The 16954-nt window shown below is 41.7% G+C and overlaps 1 protein-coding gene and 1 pseudogene across 1 annotated transcript in view; one reads left to right on the top strand and one right to left on the bottom strand.

Annotated features, from left to right (window-relative positions):
- Positions 1-16954, bottom strand: part of Rnf38 (ring finger protein 38) — a 108103-nt gene that overhangs the window by 42526 nt on the left and 48623 nt on the right. The gene's annotated exons all lie outside the window — the stretch shown is intronic.
- Positions 4508-5151, top strand: LOC127199375 (60S ribosomal protein L17-like; annotated as a pseudogene).

Below are 16954 nucleotides of genomic sequence, written 5' to 3' on the forward strand. Positions count from 1 at the left end.
CTAACCTGATATTACTAACAAATCTATTTTAGCCTTATTATTGTCCTTTTAAAATACTGGTGGGTTTGGTCTCCTTAAATTCTTTAGGACTTTTACTTAGTGTTAGCCTTAGAAAAATATCAGAGTCAGTCAGTCTCTCTGTCTCTATGACCCTTGTCCATGTGCCCACTCTGCCCCCCCAACCTCTGGAAATGAATGAAGGACTGCAGGGTCAGTGTTATATGGTTTTTAAACATGTAAGAAAATACATTGGCTGCCAACCTGTACATGGAATTAAATGTTTTAGATTCTTAGCTCTTATTTCTAACTAAGAGGGAAATAGCTGTAATATTAGGACAGATTTATGTACATACAAAGATCTCACAATCTACTTTTGGAAAACTACATCCTAATCATGTGAATTTAGAAAACATTATAAATATATTTTCAAGCACGGTACATAAATAATAATTATAAGCCTAGAGAAGTGCTACTTAATGCTGTCAAATGGTAAAAGTAAAATCTGTTTTTCAGATCAATTTGCTTTACTACATACTAAAGGTTATCAAGGTAATGGTTATCTGAAGGACTATTCTATAAAAAGGAAGACTGTGGCTAGAGACTTCTTCTCTGTTTGAATACTATCATAAAATAACACACTATTTATTAAATTACTATTTCTCTCACTGAACTGTAAGCTCCTTGAAGACAGTTCATATTTCTACTTGTTCATCACAGGTGCCCATGTTGGAGGGATGCTGGAGGGCAAAAAGGTTCAATGATGAAAAAGGTCATTTCCTATTTTAAGGCATGAACAACATGATTAAGAAATACACTCGTGGGCTGGAGAGATGGCTCAGAGGTTAAGAGCACTGGCCGTTCTTCTAAAGGTCCTGAGTTCAATTCCCAGCAACCACATGTTGGCTCATAACCATCTATAATGAGTGCCCTCTTCTGGCATGCAGGCATACAAGCAGGCAGAACGCTGTATAAATAATAAATCCTAAAAAAAAAATAAAGAAAAATAAATACACTTGGGAGGAATGGTGGTGACTCACTTTAATCCCCAGCACTTGGGAGGCAGGGGCAGGTGGCACTCTGAGTTCAAGGCCAGTTTGGTCTACAGAGTGAGTTCCAGGACAGCCAGGGCTACACAGAGAAACCCTGTCTTGAAAAGCGTAAAACAAAAAGCACAACAACAAAAAATATTCATTTTTGAGACAGGGATTCAATATGCAACCTGGCTTGTCTGAAATTCACTGTGTAGATCTACCTGTCTTTGCCTCCTAAGAAATGGGACTAAAAATGTATGACACCATTCCTGGCTAAACAATTTGATTCTTCAAGTGTCTGTCTGTCTTTTGTATTGTCTTGTCTTGTTTTGTTTTGTTTTTGGACACAGGGTTTCTCTGTGTAGCCCTGGGTGTCTTGGAATCATTCTGTAAACTCAGAGATCTGCTGCCTCTGCCTCCCAAATGTTGGGATTAAAGGCGTGTGCCACCACTGCCCAGCTTCCTGTCTCAAAGTTAGAAAAAAAAACTGTTCTAATCCTGAAGAAACATTCGTATGGGGGAAATGCTCAAGTAGACAGCCAAGATAAGGAATGCTTACTGGAAGCCTTGAATCCTAATGTTTAAGACTGTCCGACACTGAGCTGTTCATCTTCACATCTACTGCCAAATAGCCGGATGGCAACCCCATTCCAATGAGCCCAGCCTGACGCCTGAGTCGGTAGCCTTTCCTTTGGTCGTATCAGCAGTTATGTCTATTTGCCTGGTTCTTCTGCCCACACAGCAAACGTCCTAAAGCCAACGCTGAATCTGAATGGAATCTGTCAAGATTGCAAGAACTACATGCCACGTGTATAGTTAATAGTTTAATTGGTAAGTAAATATCTCAAATGACAATTGCACTTTTTCTCAATAGGCAAGCTCCTAAGGAGAAATAGGGCATGAAAATTAAGGAAAGGGGAAAAGGAAATGGGGGAAGACCCACCACCACCAAAAAACTTCAAAACTTCTTTCTTTCAATACAGGGTTTCTCTGTGTAGCCTTGGCTGTCCTAGACTCACTATGTAGACCAGGCTGGCCTCAAACTCACAGAGATATGCCTGCCTCTGCCTCCTGAGTGCTGGGATTAAAGGTGTGCGCCACCACCTTCCAGCTCAAAAAATATTTTAAAGCTTGTTTTGCTCGCTCTTCTCCCTCAAAATATTTTTTCCGCTAAAACAAGGTGAAGCTGGTAAGATAGAAATTCGTAATAGCTGAACAGAACAGCTTAATGAATCTACAAGCAGGCCACACTGGATCCATTGCAAAACAATCCACACATGCAATTTCCCCACTTGCCCTCAGGAAAGCTTAGTTAGCAGCAACTTTCAATTACAACTGCTAAAAGCCAGAAGGGGGCAGCAAAGGCCCATCCAAATCCAACCCACTCAAAGTCTTAGCAGCCAGTGGCCCACTGGGCTTTGTGGCTGCTGAATCATCAGGTGGTTATTCCCATTACAAGTAGAGACTGCAGAGGCAGGACCACAAACACTAACATAATAAGGAAAAACTTATCGCAGTGAAGATGAGAAGGGGTGAAAGAAAATGCAGGCTGGGGGCTGGAGAGGTGGCTCAGCAGTTAAGGGTGCTGACTGCTCTTCCAGAGGTTCTGAGTTCAATTCCCAGCAACCACATGGTGGCTCACAACCATATATAATGTATAATCTCATGCCTTCTTCTGACCTGCAGGTGTGCATGTAGGCAGAGCACTGTATACATAATATTCAATAACAAAAAAGAAAGAAAGAAAGAAAATGCAGGCTGAAAAGCCATCAGCCATGGAATTAAAAAATAAATGACTCACTCTGCATCTCCAGGACCAACAGAACAGAAAAATGCAGGCTGACAGCAATATGGGACGTAACGTGCCAAGAGCAGGTGCACGCATGGTGCAGCATGTTCCTCTCTAGGACAGGATATGCAGGCAGGAGCTGCCTGTACTTTTTAAAAGCATATCCTTTTGTGTCTGTGTGCATGGGTTGTATGTGAGAGCACAGCACATGTGTTGCTGGGTGATGGGGTCTCTTGTTTTCACTGCCGGCTCTGGCAGGAGGGCTGGCCCAAGAACTGAGGCTCTCTTGTCTCTTCTCACTTCCCCACTAGAGCACTGATGTTAAGACATATGCTGCCATGCCCAGCTTACGTGGGTTCTGGGGATTCAAACTCAGGTCCTCGTGCTTGGGCAAACTTTACCCTCTGATCCATCACACCCTTTAGTAGAGCTGTTGGGTAACAAAGAGCATCTTGGGAACAACTCTAATTACAGCTCTTACTATAATACTACTCCACAGGCTTAATCTTAGGGACATCCATCTTAACAGCGTAGCTTTACCAAGTCCACTGCACAACTACACAGACAGGAAGAAGCTAATCACAGATCTGTGATTCTGTCCAACAAAGCCTACACTTTTGTTGTTAGGGATGATCGTTTAACTTAAATTTTAAAATGTTTATTTTATTTATTTATTTATTTAGTATATTCTGTCTGCATGTACACCTGCAGGCCAGAAGAGGGCATCAGATCACATTATATAGAAGGCTGTGAGGCACCATGTGTTCGCTGGGAATTGAACTTTGGACCTCTGTAAGAACAGCCAGTGCTCTTAACCACAGAGCCATCTATCCAGTCCTTAATTTAATATTTTAATGTTAGTTCATTTCAGTGTTCTGATATCATAAAGATACAAAAATTATTGTAAGATGTATAGTTTGGCACACACTTGAAAATATGCCCATAAAAGCAAATTTATAGCTTTGGAGTTGCTTGTTCAAAGAATATGTGCTTTACTTTTTTTCTAGATATTATCTAAACTGCCTCCTAAAAGACTGCACCCAATTTTGTCCCTGCACCCAAGAGTAAATGTGAATCGTTTAGTCTATTCTGTTAGTAGAAAACAGCAGTGTTTATTTAAAGGTAGCCCCTTGGAAAGAAAGAAACTCCAGGGTCTGAGTGGCATGCCATGCCCTAGAGCAGGGAGAAAAAAGCCCTGAAGCTGAACTTAGGCAGCTTACTTTGAGAACAACCACACTTCATATCCACATTCTAAATTTTTTTTTTTTTTTTTTTTTTTTTTTTTTGGTTTTTCGAGACAGGGTTTCTCTGTGTAGCCTTGGCCATCCTGGACTCACTTTGTAGACCAGGCTGGCCTTGAACTCACAGCGATCCGCCTGCCTCTGCCTCCCGAGTGCTGGGATTAAAGGCGTGCGCCACCACGCCTGGCTCACATTCTAAATTTTTGTCCTAATGCCCAACTGTGAAATTCTGGAGGCTTTACTATGGGTTATATGAACTGGAGTAACCTTAGGAACTGGATCCATACTTAAGCTAAAAGGACTCATGGACCAATGTGAATAGCAACTCCCTGTAAAAGCTACGAACCAAAAGACCCCAGGTAAAGGACCTGCTGGGAAGACAGTACTCAGGACACAACAGTTTCAGAAATACCTGGGGAGGGAGACTGATAAAACAAGCCGAATCAACAAGACAGTAAAGGCTTGGCTTTGTAATCAAAGTAAAATAAGGAGTGAGTTCCTCTTCCTGTAAGCAGCCCAAGGTGACCTGCGAAGATGGTTCGCTACTCACTTGACCGGGAAAACCCTACAAAATCATGCAAATCAAGATGTTCAAATCTTTGTGTTCACTTTAAGAACACCCGGGGAACCTGCCCAGGCCATCAAGGGTATGCATATCTGAAAAGCCACCAAAGTATCTGAAAGATGTCACTTTAAAGAAGCAGTGTGTGCCATTCCGGCTGTGTAATGGTGGGGTTGGGAGGTGCGCCCAGGCCAAACAGTGGGGCTGGACTCAGGGCTGGGGGCCAAAAAAGAGTGCTGAATTTTTGCTGCACATGCTGAAAAATGCAGAAAGTAATGCTGAACTTAAGGGTTTAGATATAGATTGCCTGGTCACTGAACATATCTAGGTGAACAAGGCACCTAAGATGCGCCGACAAACTTACAGAGCCCATGGCCAATTAACCTGCACATGAGCTCCCCCGGCCACATCGAGATGATCCTCACTGAAAAGGAGCAGACTGTTCCAAAGCCAGAGGAGGAAGTGGCACAGAAGAAAAAGATATCCCAGAAGAAACTGAAGAAACAAAAACTGATGGCATGGGAATAAATTCTGCATAAAATAAATGCAGATAAAAGTTAAAAAAAAAAATGAGTGAAATGAACTTACATACAAACATGCTTCAAAAAAGAAAACTGGTCTTGGACCAGTATGGACCAAGCATGGACATCCTTCATTTGAGGGATGACCATAAAAACAGACAATCACTGACAAGGAATACATGGACATGAAATCCATAAAAGATTTTGTATGCAAGACATACATACTACAGCTCTTGGTTGACTGGACCACATGAACGCCTTGTTACTGCCCTGTGAGAAGAAATTTTCTCTAGGGAATCCTAGTGCACCCTGTGTATATGAATAATCACAACTAGTCCAGCCGACACACACTGCTACGGAGAATCCGAGTAGCACACACATATGAAATGTAACCCGCTCAACGAACTGACAGTGGCTCCTGCTACTGATCCATTTTTACAATGCTCCCAACCTTAGTGACTGTGGACATTTGTGACGTTCCTACGTATCCACAAAGCCTGATATACTTCCTGCTTATGCCACAGTCTACAAACCTTTCCAGGCTTCATCTCGGGAAATGTGTTGCCTGAGCAGATTTCTAATCAGCACAAATCAAAACCTTAAATAAAAAATGCTTAAAATAGTACAACTTTTAATGGGGTAAATTAAAAAAACTTTTAAGCTCCAACAGGGGAGTAGATTTCTGGCTAGTGTTTTCTGTTGTTTAACAACTGAGTTTTAAGGAAAGATTCAAGGGTTCTGGCTATTTCTATAACACAAGCTAGAATCATTTTGGAAGAAGGAACTTCAGTTGAATAAATGCACCCACCACCAGACTAAGCTCCAGCTAAGGCTGCTGTGCATTCTCCTTGCTTTATGAGTGGTGTGGGAGGGCCCAGCTCCCTGCAGGCAGCACCACCCCCTCGGGCTGGTGGTCTTGGGGTACTGTAAGAAAGCAGGCTGAGTAAGCCATGAGGAGCCAGGCAGTGAGTAGTTACCCTCTGGCCTCTGCTTCAGTTCCTGTCTTCAGTTTCCTGACTTGAGTTCCTGCCCTGACTTGCATGTTGGACTACAAACTATAAGATAAATCCTTCCTATAAGGAAGGGAGGCTGCAGTCAAGATGTATTGTATGAGAGGAAAATAAAATTTTTAAAAACTTATGGAAGAGATGAAGAAACAATCCCTAATCCCCAGGGCTTGTTAGATAAACAAGTACTGAATAACTTTTTTAAAAAATAAAAAATCCTTTCCTCCCAAAATTTTTTTTACTCATAGTGTTTTATTACAGTAATAGAAACCCTAAAAAGAAAATTTATCCTTGTTTTCTTGTCCCAACAGTGTCATATATAAAATAATAAACATATCATGGAACAAACGACAGTTTAAAGGCCAACGAAAATGTCAACAGTAATCTTAAGATATCTATCAATAGATCATATTTCCAATTATCTCAGCTAAACTACAATAAAACAAGGTGAGACAAAACCAAAACCAAAAACTACCCATTTGCATAGTGCCAAATATCAAACAAACTCTAGGTAAACTCCAGGTAGACCAGAAAAGATGATGCAATATTAGCAAACATTAAGCTGCCAAATCTGAGGAACTGGGTTTGATCCTAAGGACTCAAGTTGAGGAAGGAGAGAGCTGACTCTGAAAAGTAATCTCTGATCTCCACATGTGCACCACAGCACTCACATCTCTACTGGAAAATATATAATCAGCTTGGTAAGATCTAGAATCACTTGGGAGAGAAGTGCTTCTTGGCATGCCTGTGGGGGATTATCTTGATTAGATTAATGGAGGTGGAAAGACCAACCCACTGTAGGTGACACCATTCCCTGGGCTGAGATCCTGGACTATATAAAAAGTAAAAAATTAGTTGAACAGGTACATTCATCTCTTTTTGTTTCTTAACTATGGATGTAATATGACCAGCTGTCTTACACTCCTGCAGCTGTGACCTCTGCACCATGATACATACTGTAGCTCCAAATGTGAGACAAAATAAATGCTCATAATAATAATAATAATAATAATAATAATAATAATAATAATAATAATAATAATAATAAATGTTCCCTTAGGTTGTTTTGTCAAGGTATTCTACCACAATGACATAAAAAGCAGAAAAGCGCCCAGTATCATTCATCATTGGCAATATAATAAAATTATAATGAGATGATACTTTACAATCACTAGTGTGACTATAAGTGGGGCAGAGGCAGGTAGATCTCTGTGAATTCAAGGACAGCCTGGTCCACAGAACAATTCTAGGACAGTCAGAGCTACACAGAGAGACCCTGACTTGGAGAAAAACAAAAACAAAGAACAGGCAAAACCATAATCTAAACATGTAACAAAGAAGTGGGAAAATATGAACCCTCATACACTTCTGATGGGAATATAAACGGTATGGCCCTTTGGAAAACTGTTAGCTCCTGAAGACGTTAAACAAAAATCTACTGTGTGACCAAGAAACAAATACACGCAAATGTTCACAGCATCATTATTCATAACTACAAAACTGAAACAATCCTAATGTCTACAAACTGATGAGCAGATAAATGTGTTACATCCATGCAATCAAATATTATTCACCCACTAAACAGTATACAGCATTCATTTATGCTACAGTATAAATCTTGAAATGATCATGCAAGTGAGAAGCCAGACACAAAAGGTTATATACTATATAAAATCCATGCAATACTGAAAGAGAGCTGGGGTGTAGCACAGGTAGAATGCTTGCCTACTATGCACAAAATCCTGGGTTCTATCCATTGGGCCCCAGAAAACAAAACATCTCCCAGCAGAGAATCACCAGGGCACTGATGTTCACGCTATATACAGAAAGATATATGGCTGTTAGGAAATGAGGAAGGGAGTGGCAGGTGACTGCTCCTGAGCATTGGTGGGGTTTGTTTGATTTTTTTTTTTTGGTGGGGGAAGGGCATGGGGTAGAGTCTGAGGATGTTCAAAAATTAGATGGTGAAGACAGTTGCACAAACTTTGAAAGTCCTAAAAAGCAGGCCAACAAGATCACTCAGTGGGTAAAGGACTTGCTACCAAGTCTGACAAACTGATTTTTATTCTTAGGCGCACATGGTAAAAGGAGAGAGCTGACTCCTTCTGCAGTTGTCCTCTCACCAACACCATGGTATGTGTACATGTAGGTACATGTATGTGTACACACACACACACACACAGAAAAAATAAATGTTAAAAAAGATACTAAACACCATATATGTGTGTGTATTAAAGGGTTTTGTTTATGCTATATGAATTACCTCTCAAATTGTTGCTAAAATTTTTAAGGCATGTTAAAAATTATAGGTATTAAAATTATAGGTATTAATAAATTAAAAAACTTGCTGATTATTTTATTCAAATTCTCTTTATCTACTTTCCCCCTTCCCCTTTCTGCGACAGACATACTGAGGTGGCCACTAATGAGTCACTGTTATTGTGTAACCCCTTCCTACTGGAGTACACTATAAAGTTGTGACTGACTTCTAGCTAGACCATGGCAAAGATGGAGTAATGTCATTCCTTCATTACATAATACTCCATCTGCGCTATCTAGAGTCTCCTTCTGGTCTTGAAGCAGGAGGACAGGATCACATGACTACATGTGTACAGCCCCTAGAACTCACTGCTGGCTAGAGGCAAAGAAGAGCTCAGATCTTCAGTCACACAGGTACAGGGAAATGAATTTTATTAACAACTTGAACAAACCAGGAGGAAACATCTACCTTAATTAGAATTTTTTTCTTTTCTTTTTTTTCCTTTGGTTTTTCCAGACAGGGTTTCTCTGTGTAGCCTTGGCTGTCCTGGGCTTACTCTGTGTAGACCAGGCTGGCCTTGAACTCAGAGATCCGCCTGCCTCTGCCTCCCCAAGTACTAGGATTACAGGCATGTGCCACCAAGTCCTGCTTTAATTAGGATTCTTAGAGAGATACAGCACTGAGTTTGACTTTGTGTGACCCAAGAAGACCACTTAGCCATTCTAGATTCCTAGATACATAATGTAAAATATTTACATTTCATAAGGACAACAGCAGCATGTCAGTACACTAACCTGGAGTGCTGACCCGCTTACAGCATCGGTACACCTCTATCGTTTTCTTCTTGCTCTTTTAACAGTTTCTGGCTTAAATGTTGGGAGTTGAGTGGGAGGGCAGGGCTTGTTTTTCTCTGATCTCAATAACATACATGAAAAGGTAAGGATTTCCCCTTCTAACAAAGTAAGCAATGTGCTGGAGCAGCCCAGAGCTGGAGTCCTTCACCTCAGCTCTGTCTACCTGGAGAGTGTTAGATCCCATGGGCTTAGGGCTTAGCCCCCAGCCTAGAACCCTTCCTTACACATCTTGTTATCTGTCTGGCATTTCAGGGGTTGTTTGTTTAGTTTTGAAACAGTTTATTATGCAGTCCTGGCTCGCTTGGAACTCAGGCTGGCCTCAAACTCACAGAGCTCCACCTGCCTCTGCCTCCCTAGTGCAGGAACTACAGGTGTGCAGCACGATGCTTGGTTCCCCTCGGACGTTATATGCTGGCACAAGTGTGACCTGTGCTTCTGAATGACCAGCTAGACACTAACTTGTCCACAATCTCCTCTCAGGTCAGATAAACTCACCTGGTTAGATTACAGAACTCAGGGAAGCACGTGCTCCAACTCAAACAACAAAGAGTACTGATGGCAGGCTGAGGCTGACAGAAGGGACACAGAGCTCCCTACGCTCTCTGGGTGAACCTTCTACAAAAGTGCTCTACTTGGACATACTTCAACGCTAGCCACTGGATTCCTTCAGGGATATCACTGTATGGGGATGGCTGAAGCACGGGCAACCATACCTTAATGTTATATGGTGTAGGCTGGTCGCCTAGGCTCCCTAGCATTCCTTCCTTTGCAGCGCAGCAACACCAGAGCCAGTGAGTCTACCTGAAGAAGAACTAGTGCTAATTGGAAACTTTCTCCAGCCTTCAGTATTGCCTTCCCTGTGGATCTGGAGAATGAAGGCCCTTGCCGTTTCTATCACATAAAGAATTCCTTTACGACCAGCTCCAAGGCAGGAGCAAAGTTAGGATGCTCTATGATGTGCCTTGTGGGAGTTAGTTATGAGCCACTAGCCGTGAACAAAAAGTATGTGCGACGGCATCAAGTACATTTTGGTTCATGGTCCTATATTAACTACACATTATGCCTTTGGACTCTTTCGTACAGATCATTTATGATATGAATTCTACTAAAAATGTCACCTCTACTTGGATAGATGAGACAGGCCTTTAATTCTTGCATTTGAGAGGCTGAGGCAGAAGGCTCAGAAATTGACCTCCATGACCACCAATCTAGGTTACATGAGACTCTATGAAGAAAAATGCACTTGTATTTTCTTTGTGTTCACATCTATGTTATGCTATCTTTCCTTATCTTTCAGAGCCCTAAGTCTCCTCAATGCCCAGCCTTGGTGCCCCAGCCTCCTGAATGCTGAGATTACACACATGTCACCACGTCTGACTCCTTGCTTATATTTAATTTCCAGTTTTTGTGCCATTTTGTTGTATGTCTGTTTCTTGTATAACATAGGCTTGAAACTTGTTTCTCTATGTAACCTTGGCAGTTCTGGGCTCACTGTGTAAATCAGGCTGGTCTTGAACTCATAAAGATCCACCTGCCTCTGCCTCCCGAGTGCTGGGATTAAAGGCATGTGCCACTACATCTGGCTCCAAGTTTATTACTTAACAAACAACTTTGACCCTTTTTGTTTTGTTTTGTTATGGTTTGGTTTTTTGGTTTTTTAAGACAAGGTTTCTCTGTGTTACCCTTGGCTGTCCTGGACTCAGAGATCCGCCTGCCTCTGCTTCCCGAGTGCTGGGATTAAAGACATGCGCCACCACGTCCATGTTTTCTATAACCAAACAGCTCTACTACATTATTTTCTTTGTTCACCTTCACTCATGTCCCACATTTCTTAAACCTTACTGAAAGTTTCATGAACAATCAAGGCTTTCTGGTCTCTTTGCTTTCTTCTTTTGACTTAATAATAGCACTAAGGTATCTGGTTGTTGCATAGTTGGTGTTTCTCATGGTTACATGCTGCCCATTGGATCTATTTGTGTGCCTGTTGTGTTTTTCATTCTCTAGTCACCCCAGTTAGGTTTCTAAAACCAAACTGTGCTGGACCCAACAAGTGGTGCTCAAACTGCAAGCCTGAAGTGTGTGGAATTTGCACTGCTCAGACCAGGGGATGCTCCCTAGAGAAGTAGGCACAAAAGACAGATGAGAGTAAAGAAAAGTGGGGTAGAATTCTAAGCTTTGGGTGTAAAGCATGGGGCAAGCAGAATCTAGATAGCAGTTCTATGTTGGTGGTACGTGGGGAGATTTATGAGGTCCTGTGAGTGAAGGGTGAGAACATGACGGGGCCATAATTCTTAGACTGGGCTCTGGAGACATGCCCTTGATTCCCAGAAGGGACAGTAAGTAAATACTACACCCGACAGGCAACAAATCAACTATAGCTGTCCTAGAAGAGCCATTAAAACCAGCCCCCCCAACACACACACACACACACACACACACACACACACAAAATCCATACCAATCTCACCTCTGGCTTCTGCTAAACCACTGCAAACCTGGCACTGGAAGTCACAGATCCTATTTTCCTAGTGTGCTAGACAAGTTGCAGCTTTGTGAAAAATAGAAGTAGCATAACTGAAAAGGCACTGTTGAGGTGATCTTTTTGTGCACTGTGTAAAGACTCTGTTTTATCAGTGCTGATATCTGTGCCACAAGACAGCTGAGTACAGGCCAGACTTTGGTGGTGTTATCCTTTTTCTGCATCTTATTTTGAAAACAGTCCTTCCAATACCTCCTTGTTGGTTTAATAAGGAGCTGAACAGCCTATTGCAAAGGCAGGAGAGGAAGGCAGAGAGGAAGTCTGGAAAAAAAAGAGGTGCAAAGATTCACATCAGGACGGAAGAAACAGGGTGCCAAGGCTGAGGGAAGATAACAAGCTATGTGGTAGAAAGTAGATTAATTTAAGTTAAGACCTAGTTGGGGGAACAAGCCTAAGTTAAGGCCAAGCTTTAATAATTATAAAAAAAAAAAAAATCTCTGTGTCATTATTTGGGAGTTGGTGATGCAATTCCGACCCATAAAGACGAGTGAACACTGAATGTTCTCTTTCACCTGTGGGTCCCAGCTCCAAGTCATCAGGTGTGGGGACACGTCCTGGAGTAAAAAGGGACCACTGCCTGTGGAGAAGAGTATGGGAGCAATAGAGAGGGGAACAGCAGGAAACAGGTGATCTATCTGATCAGAGAAATGGGAAAGATGGAAGGGGCCTAAGGAAGGTGGGGAGAGCGAGATAAATGCAGAAGAAAGAGAAGAGGGTAAAGCAACAGTAGGATGTTTGAAAAAGCCATACAGAATCATAACAATCTTCCCTTAAAAACTACAAAGACCAAGTCTGCGTATAAATATGCATATATAGTTTAATGAAATGTTCTCATCTAGGCTGACATTGCCAACAGCCAAAGACCATTTAACAAAGCCCCCGGCACCAGGCCTGAGAAGCCCTCTTTTGAGTTTTGGTCAAGACTATCCCACAGACTCTCCAAAGACTAGACTACTGCTATTGTCACTGATTGCCTCCCAAGGTGAAATGCAAGTCTCTATTTCTAAAGATACCATGTAATTCAGATGCAGGGCTCTGAGGCCCACAAACTGGAAATGATAGGACCTGAAAGTCTCCTCTTTGAGGACTAGCTTTCATGGTACCAGAAGGCACAATGCAAGCTTCCAGAGGAGGGAAACAACCAACAGCCCTGCTCAGCTATGACACATAAGCCACAACAATGACCAGCCTGGAACAATAAACCTAGGGGCACAGTAGGTGGCATGTATACTTTGGCAGTAACCAGCAGCTCTCTAATTGGACTTAAGACCCACTGAACACAAGAGCAATCATACCTGGCACTAGAAACCTAACTAACTACCCAGGGCGAGTGAAGTCATGGATCTTGAAGGAGAGCTTACAACCACCAGACCAGCATACTAAGCCAGAATCCGTAACTACACTCTAAACATGTGTCCTTATGCTCACAGATAAGTGCAGTCCTCAACTCTCATCAGGGAAGCATCTCTTTGCAACAGGCAGGCCATTACCGAAAACCACAACCAATCAAAATGGAGAGCTGTGCTGGGCGTGTGGCCCACACCTTTAATCCCAGCACTTGGGAGGCAGAACAAGGCGGATCTCTGTGAGTTCGAGGCCAGCCTGGTCTACAAAGCAAGTTCACAACAGCCAGGACTACAAGTGAAACCCTGTCTCAAACCCCCTACCACCAAAAAAAGTAGAGCTGTGATAACAGATACATCTCCAAAATAATTCCTATACTGAAGGCTCAAGGATCACTGTGGAAGAAGGGGTAGACAGACTGTAAGAGGCAGTGGATAAGGAAGCTTGCTGTGAGTGTGTCTTTTAGTAATGTCAGAAGTTATGCTAGGCCAACAGACATATTAACAGAGACAGGAAATCCTAGGAGGCCTCAACCCTAGATTAAGAACTACAGGCAACTAAGGAATATTGAAAACAAGAAAAATTGTCTTCCCCAGGGAAGCACACACCAACTGGTTATCCCATACAAAATGGTCAGTCCTGAAAACATACATACAAAGCAACATTACATAGACTGAGAAGGATGTAACCATGAATTTAGGAATATATGTGTATATGCCCGTGCGTGTGTGTGTGAGAAAAATTAATGAAAAAAGAAACCATGAATTTGAAAGACAGCAAGAAGGAGTATATTTAAGAGTTTGGAGGGGGAAAGGAAAACGATATATTGTAGTCCCAAAACATAAGAAATTATTTAAACAAACAACAGAAATGAGAGTGCATGGCCAGATCCACAGGAGCTAAAGCAGACAGTCAGGAATAGTATATGGCAGCTTTTAAAATGCACAAAGTCTATGTACTTATGGCAGTGCTGACACACATCTTTAGACTCTAGCACTCAGGACACAACGGCAGGCAGAACTCTGAGTTTGACGTCAGCCTGATGTACAGAACAAGTTCCAGAACAGCTAGGGCTACATGGAGAAAGCCTGTCTCAAACAAACAAACAAACAAACCAAAAACACAAAAAAACCACCCAAATACTTCTCTCTCTCTCTCTCTCTCTCTCTCTCTCTCTCTCTCTCTCTCTTTCTCTCTCTCTTCTCTTTCTCTCTCTCTTTCTCTCTCTTTCTCTTTCTCTCTCTCTCTCTCACACATATACAAACACACATACACTTTATTTTCTATTTTCTCCCTCTTTAAAGGAAATAAAGTTTTAAAGTATTCAGTGACAACAGGCAAATTATTTAACTGGCCTAACAGTTTCTTCCACATCTTTAAGCATGTTAGTGATAGCACCCACACTTCCTAAGAAGGTAAAAGATTCTTCAGTGCAGAATGCTTGGAGAAGTTCATGGCTATAGAAAATACCTTAATAGCATCACTACAAATTACACACCATTTACCATCATAAGATGTGGCTATTATTCCTATTTAATAAATGAGTAACATCTGACCTAAAGAACTTGCCTACAGTATACAGTTTAGCAGGTGAGAGAGGAAGACTTTTAACTTGGGTCCCAGACTCCAAAAGTACATTTTCTCATGCTGCATTCTAAATTCACTTCACAGGTCAGTGGGGTATGAGGGAGATATATTTTCTTACTGAGTCTTAACATGGTCTGTCATCCTTAAGACCTAATCAGAGATGTCTAACTGTGGCCTTGTCCAGCTATGAATGTAGTCTAACACAAAATCAAAACTTATTTAAAACATTAATTTTTTTTGCACATCAATTATCAATGTTTTTAACTACCATTGTGAACTAGCAGCATTAAATGTCATTTAGAATGCAAGAAAGTATTCCATTTTGATGACTAAAAGGGCTACCACACCTCAGCCGTGCCTCTTGCACCCACCACTCACTGAGCTTTCTTTGGCCCTCCACTTTGTGCTGCTTTGGCAGATGAGATGTGGAAGGCCCACTCTTTGTTATTTTTTTGTCAATTAATTCCATGGTAAAAGTAAAGACAAGGGGCTGGAGAGATAACTCAAGAGTTAAGAACACTGGTTGTTTTTTAGAAGACCCAGATTAGATTCCTAGCACCCACAGAATGGCTCACAACAGTCTGTAATTCCAGGTCCAGGGGATCTGATGGCATCTTCTGGCCTCTGTGGGTACCAGGTCCATGTGTGGTATACAGACATACATGCAGGCAAAACATTAAATAAAAGAAAATAAATCTTTAATAAATAAATGATAAAAGTGACAACAGCATCTAGACTAACACCGAGGCTGAATTTCCTAAGCACCAACAGCTCTGACCGTCACTGATGTCAGGTTATGGGAGCATCATTTACAAGTTGGATGATAGCTAAATCAAAGCCAAATGGTGAAAAGAATTTGTGATTTACAACATGTCACCCAGTCCTTTATGGTATCAAAACCATAACCTGTGCCGGAACGTGACACTAAAAGCTGACTTACAGATTTAGCCCGTTTAGTAGATTTAACCACGCATTTGAGTGAGCTAACATGCCTTCAAGGGAAAAACCAGCTTATTAACACAATTTTCCAAATCATATCACATTTCAAACAAAACTGAAACTATAGCAAGCTCACAGTAATCAGAAAATTGTATGCACTTCTATGCCTTGCCTAAACAGTCCTGTGACCAGCTAAAATATATAGCCTTGCTTCTTTCTCCTTCATTTGATACAAGAATTTTTAAACAGACTTTAACACTTTGGTGTGTGTGCTGGGCTTCTCAAGTGCTCTCTGTAGCAGCAGCTGTGCTCCCAGATGCATCTCACGGGTGGCACCTTGGGATAAGGTAGTGCAGAGCACCTGAGGAGCACCTTGACAACGCACTGGGATTATGTCCGCCCAACACTGACGCTGTAGCTCCTAAAACAGTGTCACATATGCTATTACTTTTATGTTGCTCTCCTTTTTTACATGTTTAATAAAAATATACTTAAAATCAGTGAAAATTTACTACTTAGCTATATTCATTTCCTTATTAGGGATCATAAACTATAACCTGCCTGACAATTTTAAAGGACTCTCCCCTGGAAAGTCTCACTATGGTGTAAAGATATTATGAAAGTCATATATAGTGTTTATATACCTCATGGTAGCCTAAGACAATTCTTGGTCCAATGTGGCCCAAAGAAGCTAAAAGAGTAGACACCTTTAGTCTAAACTAATCATTTTAAAGAATGTAAAGCCAAATGTGTTTGCATATTTACATTTTCTGAGTACAAGTATTTTGTACATACGTATATTCTGTTCACAAAATAGTTTTGCAAAGATGAAAAGTATTTCCTAGAACTATTTCTTTTAAAAAGCCAGGTGTGGTGGCACACGCTTTTAATCCCAGCGCTCAGGAAGCAGAGCCAGGAGGATCTGGGGCAGCCAAGTTCTAGGACAGCCAAGGCTATACAGAGATACCTGTCTCGAACCCCGTGCCCCCACCACTCTGCCCTCTCCCCCACCTTTAATAAAAGCCAGGTGTGGTGGCATGCACCTGTAACTTCAGCATTCAGGAGGCTGAAGCAAGAGAACTGAATGAATTCAAGACCAGCCAGAGCTGCACAGTGATGAGCCACCAGCTTGGGTTGTAAGACCCTGTCTCGATTTAAAAAAATAAAAAGCCACGTGAGCTGACTGTGGTGATGCACACATTTGATCCCAGTACTGGAGAAGCAGAGGCAAGTGAGGTAGGTCTCTGAGTTTGAGGTCAGCTTTGTCTACATGAGGTCTA

Source organism: Acomys russatus, chromosome 2, assembly GCF_903995435.1.
Source record: "Acomys russatus chromosome 2, mAcoRus1.1, whole genome shotgun sequence".
Classification (NCBI taxonomy): domain Eukaryota; kingdom Metazoa; phylum Chordata; class Mammalia; order Rodentia; family Muridae; genus Acomys; species Acomys russatus.